The sequence below is a fragment of the Emydura macquarii genome, unplaced genomic scaffold (assembly GCF_026122565.2).
Source record: "Emydura macquarii macquarii isolate MOO-44397 ecotype Brisbane River unplaced genomic scaffold, CSIRO-AGI_Emac_v2 contig_499, whole genome shotgun sequence".
NCBI classification, from domain to species: Eukaryota; Metazoa; Chordata; order Testudines; family Chelidae; genus Emydura; species Emydura macquarii.
Window position 1 is genome coordinate 2126724 of NW_027130636.1, and position 8441 is coordinate 2135164.

Below are 8441 nucleotides of genomic sequence, written 5' to 3' on the forward strand. Positions count from 1 at the left end.
GATATGATGGTGTAGCTGCTGTGTAAAGAGTCCTAAGACACCATTTGACCTTCTTCTCTCCCCCATTAAAGACAGAGTTGATTACACTCAATTAAGAGTCTTTGTTTTTGTTCACCGTCTAGTAGAACCGAAGATGCTTGTGAGCACGACTGGGGGGCTGAGCCTTTGACCTGGCTTGGGGGCAGTGAAAGCCAACGACAAGGCAGTAGCAGAGAGGTTCCCCCCCACCCAGTGACATTACTAAGAACTGGGTTAAATGGTGACACCTCCGGATGTAGCATCATGGCAGCAACGCAGGTGGGGATGAACCTATGTGAATGTACCTCTGTACTCTGGGCCTTTGCTGACCAGGGAAAACCACTGTGAGGGGGGGCAGTGGAAGGAGAGGATAATAGCATCGTAAAAGGCCCTTTATTTATCAGATTTTCACATGGGAAATCACAGAGGCAAAAGCCACTGCCTAACATGTTGTGGGGTGGGTGTTTGCCTACGGTCACATGCTTTGAATCGTATTTTCCTACAGTAATGCTGGATTCCCTTTCCCATTTAATAAATGTTCTCTTTTGTTAGACACAGACTCAGTGTTTGCGAGTGGGAAAATATTACCTCTTGGAGGAGCCCAGAGGTGGGGTTTAGTTTTTCCAGAGTACTGGGTGGGGACTTCAGCCAATTCTGTTGTGTGTTGTTAAGAGGAACCCCTAAATATTAGACCCAGCCTGCATTGCTGCCAACATCACAGGGCAGAAGGGTTACATTAACATGCTTTTAAAAAACCACACACACACACACACACACACACAAAGATCTTGCTTCAGCAGGACTCTCTGGTTACTTTAAACTATTCCTGCAATGTCAAGCCTCCATAAACCTGGGTCAACAGACCAGATAGGACAGGGTTACGGGTGCTTTGCATCACCAGAGCACTGCAAAGCCTCCAGCACACCAGGGTGAATCTGGCTCAAGCCACATAAGGAGACATGTGCAGGTATTATGCCCAGGGTTTGAAAATCTCGGTCAAAAGCTCATCCCTCCCTTAAATTCTGAGGTTTCTAAAATTCCTGTATCACTAATAAAATAGTGCTGTGAGACCTTTTAAACACACTAAAATTCCCGCTACTCTAACATTCACATTCCATTAATTCTTTACCAGCCCTTAAAAGAAATTAAGGATTTTTCTTTATTTCTCCATTAGGCAAAGAAGGAACTCAAGAGCAGAGGGAGAATCAAGAGAGCAGAAAAAGAGAGAGATCCAGGTGGGTCAAGAATCAAGGTTAGGTCTGGAGCTCATTCTAGGCCTTGACTCAGCAAACACCTGACTAGCTTTAAGCACAGGAATACTCTCATTGAAGTTAATAGCGCTATTCACATGCTTTAGTTAGACTGAATCAGGGTCTTAATGCTTAACTCAAATACTTTTCCTGCTTTTCCCTCAGTGCTTAAAAAATGGATTAGCACTTATGAGCATCAAGGGCCCCTTTCAGTCACACAGATCATCTGAGATTTGAGTGCAATCTAAGTTAAATATATCTGGCAGGCCTATACATTTGTTTATTATCACAAAACTCTCTCACACCCACGTTTATCCTGAACAACTTATTTCAGCAGATTTTTTAAAATTGGAAATGTTATTTGAACCCTAGCTCTTAAGAGAACATACTGGTGAAGACCATCAACATATGTGCTGAAGCTTGAAAGGTAAGAATAATTTGCTGTGTCATCTCCACATTTTCCCTTTAAATTAAAACAGAGGCTGATTGTCCAAAGCTTACTCAAGCCATCTTTAAAATGTTTTCTTCTCCAAATGGCTCCAGGACACAGATTAAACATGGGCAGTTTACTCCTGGAAAAAGAACTGAACTGAATCTAATCAGAATTTCACACACACTCTCTCTCTCTTTCTTTCTCGCTCTCTGTGCTAGAACTTTTCATTCGTAGACCAATAGTGCCACCCAGTGATAAAAATTAATCCAGAAATTGAACAATGCTACGTTGTGGCCAGTATGCAATGCATCGATGTCCACATGAACCATATGCAGGATTACCCACTCCAAACATTAAAAAAGAATGAATCAGACTAATAAAAACCATCAAGGGATTGGCTTAAAAATCATGGGGTTTAATACTACAAGGTTTTGGTTGCTTTTGATTTGCCCTCTGATTTCTGAGGCTTTAGGATGTACTCAGGTTGTGTTGTCACGTTTTTCTCGGGATATATCCAGAGCTCTTCAACAGAGAATTAACAGGACTAAAACTTTCAGGTGTGTGGCTATACTTGGCCATTCTAAAGGTCAGGTAATTTCACACACACTACCAACATGAATAATACAATGTATCTTGACACCTTAACAGCTGACTGATGTACTTCTCCCACCGACACCGAGTATCCAGGCTCACTTGACCACAGCTCAAGCAACATTCTTACCCTGCTTCTGAAAGGTACCAACATCAGAAATCTCTGAGGTAGCTACATGGAGCAATCCACTCAACGTTTGTCGAGCATTATACACTGTTGGGGCCAGGCCATGGGCAGCCTCCGTGCACCAGTCAGTTACCAAGTTGCAGTCAAGAGATGAGCAGCAGGGTCGGGGTCTAGCCATTTCAGGGTCTCAGGAAGTCAGGGTCAGGCACCAGCTTACAAAAAGCAGGCAAGCAGTGAGCTCGGGGACAAACCAGAGTCAGAAGCCAGAGCCTTCATTTGCTAGAGCTCACAGCAAAGCAATGTCAAGAGCAGAAGCAGGAAGAGAGTTTACATCATTGCTCAGACAGTTTCCTAGCCTGGCATCATGGCTTATATACCAGCAGGAGCCAATCAATAGGTTGTGGGGGGCTGCGACTCAGGCCCTGCTGGGTGGTACTTCCTGCAGTGTCTATCTTCACGGAGTCCTCCAGCAGAACCCTAGCCGAAGCTTCCCCTAGTGATGTGGGACTTGCATCAGTGGCCTAGAACGTCCCCATCCTCAGTTCTAGTCCAGCAGGTTCTTACCATACGCTGTGCTTAACTATTAGATCAGATGCCAAATTTGGGAGCAAAGCACTCTAGTCTCTATGTGACTGGTTCACCTGATGTTCCTCATTGACGCTGTCCTGTGAGGACACTGCTTGCTAGTCACCTACAGTCCTCTGTCTGTGAGCTTTTGCAGCCCTCCACAGACATAGGCTTTGATCTGTGAGGGAAGGTCATGGACATGCTGCCCAACGGGGTTTCAAGTTTGCATGGCTGGGGCATATGTGCCCCTGCAGTGGGATCCACACTGACTAGAACATCTCAATAGACCTGAGTTCCTGGGGGGAAAAGGGCCATTCTCTTCAGCTCTTCGTGTCTTCTGATCCAGACCAGAGGCCCTTCTGGTAGATGCTTTAGCCAGACACAAGTTATTAGGCAAGGTACAGGGGTAACTGGGTGAAATTTGATGGTCTGGGATTTACAGGAGATCAGACTAGATAATCTAATGGTCCCTTCCGCCAGGCCCTTCCCCAAGGAGGTATAATCCCCCAACAAAGAGGTCTGACCTGCCTTAGGCTTTAACTCTTAATGCCATAATTGGGCCTAATTTCACCACCAAAACGTCACTGACTGAAGACAGGAATATGAGCTACTGTCGTAACCAGGAGCTCATCGTGAGGAGGTGTAGTAGAGTTTCAGGGCAGCTAATTCAGACTGGCTAACTCTCAACACAAGTCCTGGATTTAAAAATGAGGCAATGGCACATTAAGGTAGATTTCCCCACAGTGCCTGGGGATCAAATGAAAAGCTGCGGTCATTATTATGAGAACAGACCTCATTTCATCACAGGAGTCAGAGTGGAATTGCGTGATCAGCTTTTGCCCGATGAGCTGGGACCCAATCTGGGTTTCATTCACCAATTAAATGAGGTTAGTATTTACAGATGAGTCACCAAGGCACATTTGTGGACATCACACATACAAAAAAGACCCATACAAAAAGAATCAGGCGCTCACATGGTTTTTAAAAAGTGGCTTTTATTTAGCCATGGAGAAGCTGAGTGTTGTGATACTGGCGTGATTTTTTACCCATGGAGCTGGTGAAGTGGAGACATGATTGCAATGATGGGAGGTATCGTGGGAGTCTGCTACAATACCTGGCGCTATTATTACTATTATGACAGGCGGTGCAGGAGGCACTGCCTATAGTGAGGGTTTCATGACACTTCCCATTATACATCCTTGTTTTCAGTTGCTCTAAACTTTACCATATGTAACTGTTAGAGCTGAAATTTTCCATGCCATGTGGGTGCCTCAGGCTGAATATTTCCCAGCAAAAACAAGTCAGCCATTTCTTCAGATGAGCTAAAGGGAAAATCCATTGTTTTGCCCATTCTCACAACCATTTGTTTGGGAAGTTCTTGCACCCCCAAGCTTTGGAGCAGTGATTTCAAATTTGGCAGAGAGCGAAGGGAAGGGGTCATCCTGATGTCAGAAATGTGCCTTTTGCCCCATCTGTAAAACTCTGCCCAAATGATGAGCCTCTGAAAATCTGAGTTTGCACGTGGCAGTAATGGCTTGCTAGAGTTTGGCAGCTAAATTCACCAACGAGTCTGTCTGCACTGAGCATGCTCCAGCCCAGGGACAGAGCAGGCCTTCCCCTGCAATTGCTCTGTTTGCACAGCCACCGGCTGCCGTGGGACTGGTGACAGGAGTTCTCCCAAGAGTTATCCTGTGATCTCAGTGGTCCTACTGATGGGGCCCAGGCAGGGAGGAGGAAGAGAAACAGCTTGACTGGAATGCATCAGGGAGAGAAGCTGGGTCTGGAGAGATGGTAAATGGGGAGACTGGGCCATAGAACTGAGACTGGGACATGGATGATTAATGGGTTCGGGGACTGAGACAAGGACAGGCTGGGGATCAGAAGAGTCTTTGATGACTACAGCACACTTCCCTCAGATTCAGGATTCCTGAGTCTCAACATTTTTCTGACAACAAAAACCTATGAAAGCCATTAGCAAAATGTGTGTACTTCATTTCCCCCTAGTTCTGTCCCATACAGAAAAAGACAACCTACTACTGCAGTTAGTTACTCAGTTAGCTCAAAAGGCAGAGGTCTGTGTGGTGACTCCAAAACCTGCTAATGACCCATAGGGGGGTCAGTATGGTCCCATATGCTAGAAATTGTTTTTGCAGTTAGTTTTTTTTAAAGTCCTAGGAAGCTACACACACAGAAAAGGTTGCAAAAACAAGCACACAAAGATAGGACATGCTAAACGAGGTTGCCTGTGCAACAACCTTCATTCAGACCCCTTGTGTGTATGCAGTACGATGAACTCTTTAACTTCATTATCCCATTACCTTTTTCCAGAGATGCTGCCTCATTCAGTGCACAGAAGGGATGTCATGAATGAGGGCTGTGTAGTGAATCTGATTGTTATCTGTAGGAACTCTGCCTCACTTCTTGCAGAAGCCGGAAGGTGAGTTGTGAACCAGACTGGGGATTGCAGGAAAAGAAAGGAGGGTCTCATGGTTCAGGCAGTTGAACGCTGCCCTGGGGAACTGGATTCTATCCCTGCCTCTGCCACAGATTTCCTGTGGGATGTTGGGCACATCACTTACATCCAACTTTTCCGCAGAGGCCACTAATTAGATGCCTGCTTTGAGACCCCGGGGTCTGATTTGCAGAAGTGCTGAGCGCTCACAGCAGCAACGGAAGTCACTGGAACTGTGCTTCGAACTTATAAAGTGCTTTATAATACAAAGTACTCTAAAAAAAAATCTGGTCCTAGGTGTCACATATTGGGCACTTAAAATTAGTGGAGACTTTTGACCTTAATTTCAGTGTCTCAGTTCCCCATCTGTAAAATGGAGATAATGCCACCCCCTCACCTAAAGGGGTGTTCTGAAAATAAACTCACTAATGTTTGTGAATCACTCAGATACTATACTGATGAGCGCCATGGAAAAGCCCCTGAGGGAATTATTCATGCTGTCTTCAGAGCAGCGTTTGACTAATGTGCAGTAAATAAGGCCTGGGGCCCCACATTGAATGATGAGGATAAAACAAACTGTTGAATAGTGAATAGTCATTGAGCACCATCTATCCTGTGCCCTGAATGACACAGAGATCCTGTGGAAAAAAATAATTTGTGACCATGTAATTAAAGACTATATAATAATGCATACATATAAGGGGACTAGATTAAGTTTGCAGAAACAACTTTAATTCTGGTATTACCTAACTTTACTTACTGTTCTTAAGTTCGTCTCTCACCAAAACCAGAAGAACCAAAAAATAAACAAAAAACCCAAACAAATACAAAAAAACCCTATGCTATATAATTATTAGTGCTATCAAAGTAATGTCTGGAAACCTCAACTCAGACCAAGGCCCCTTTGTGCTTAGCACCATACAAACACAGTGAGACAGTGCCTGGCCTGAAGACGCACAATCTAAATAGACAAGACAGAAGGTGAGAAGGTAAACTGAGGCACAGTGACGTGAACAAGGTTACACAGGTTTGTGGTCAAGCCAGAATTAAAACTCAGGCCCCCTGACCTCCAGCCAGTTGGATAGTATTGGTTGATAAAAAAACTAAACAACACACACAGTAAAATTGACTTTTTTGTTTCATAAAGCACTCACAAACTGTCACCCACTTAGCACCACTGCTTGGAGGAGATTTTGGAACCTGCCCTAAAGGATGGGGAATTGAGGCATAGAAGGCTCCTGTCTAATGGGTCTCTTTGCAGCTGAACTAGGAAGTAGACTGCAATGTCATGAATCCCCATGCGCTGTGACCATCCCTTCCTCTCCTTCTCCTGAAAGGCAGTTTGGATCCCTGGGGAAACTACCAAGGAGCAGTCTATGCTCCTAAAAATATGTAAAGCCACTAGTTCTCTCTTCGAGTGGTTGCTCATATGCATTCCACTACAGGTGAGTGCGCGCCCCGTGCACGAGTCTGCGGAAGCTTTTTTGCCCTAGCAACCCCGGCAGGTCAGCTCCAGCGCCCCCTGGAGTGGCGCGCGCATAGCGCGGCATATAGGGCGCTGCCGACCACGCGGGCCCTCAGTTCCTTCTTTCCGCCCGTGACGGTCAGTGGAACGCTTGCCCCTTGCTTCGTCGCAAGTAGCAACCTTGGACTCTTAATCTGTAGTTAAGTTTTCTTTGTTTAAATAGTTAGCATACTCTATTACTGTAAATAGTAGATAGTATAGTGTAAATAGTTAGCCCCTAGGGGCTTTACTAGGAGCCATGCCGGGCTCCACGGGGTTTAAGCCATGTGCGTCTTGCTCAAAGGTCTTCTCCGCGAGCGACCCGCATGATCGCTGCCTCCGATGCCTCGGGGAGCAGCATCGCAAGGATAAGTGCCGCACTTGTAAATCGTTTAAACCCCGCACTCAAAAGGACAGAGACGCTCGCCTTCGGGCGATTCTGATGGAATCGGCACTACGTCCCGACTCGGAGCCCTCCAGGTCACCGACGGCACCGAGCATCTCGTCGGTGCGCAGCGCTCCTCTGGCACCGACATCGGCACCGATACTGGCACCGCAGAAGACGGTACCGAAAAAGAAGAAACGGTCAGTGGCCGCAACTATGGACTCCCCCCTGTGACCGGTACAGCAGGGGGTGATACAGGAGATGCTCCAGCCACGTGCTGTCGAGACCACTCCGGCACCGGCATCTCCTCGCAGGGAGCCTCCCCCGACCCCGGGGGGGTGGGGGAGCGCCCCTGCAGGGGCCGTCGACACCGGAGGCGTTTGCAGTGGCACGAGCCCTCATGGCCTTGCCTACGCCTCCGTCCCTCCCTCGGCCGAGGGATTCAGGGACCGCGTCTCGGGGTAAGCCCGCGCTGGGCTACCCCGGTGGGCAGAGGAGACGGGATTCGGTGTCTCCCCCCAGACGGTCGGGGAGGTGGAAATCAAGAACCCCCCCTCCCAGCTCCGACCGCGAGTCGTCGAGCTCCTCCACGCCGCGGCATCGGGGGTGGTACGGAGGTTCCCGGGGCAGTCACTCCAGCTCTGCTTCGAAAGGCAGATCCTCGGAGCCCCGGCACCGGTCAACATTGCGAGAGAAGGGCCAGCTGAAAGAGCCACGGCACCACTCTCGCTCATCTTCGGGCTCCCGGCACCAGCCATCTTCGGTGCCAAAGGACACGGTGCCGACAAGAGATCGACGCTCTCGATCTTCGGACCACAGTCCGATACGGATCCCGGTGACCCACATACAAGCCCAGCACCGGTCTAGATCCCCGGCTTATAGCCCAACAGCAGCGCAGGGAGACAGACGCCACTCCCGGTCAGTCAGTAGGCGGCGTGACAAACCAAGCCGCCGGACTAGATCACGATCCCGGACTCCGAGCCCAATGCGCGCTTCGGCACCAGATGCCCCTGCACCGCATCACCATCTTTCTCCGGTACCAAGGGGACGGGACCGGTACCGCCACACACGCTCCCGATCGCGTAGTCCGATACAACCTTCGGCACCGGCGGCG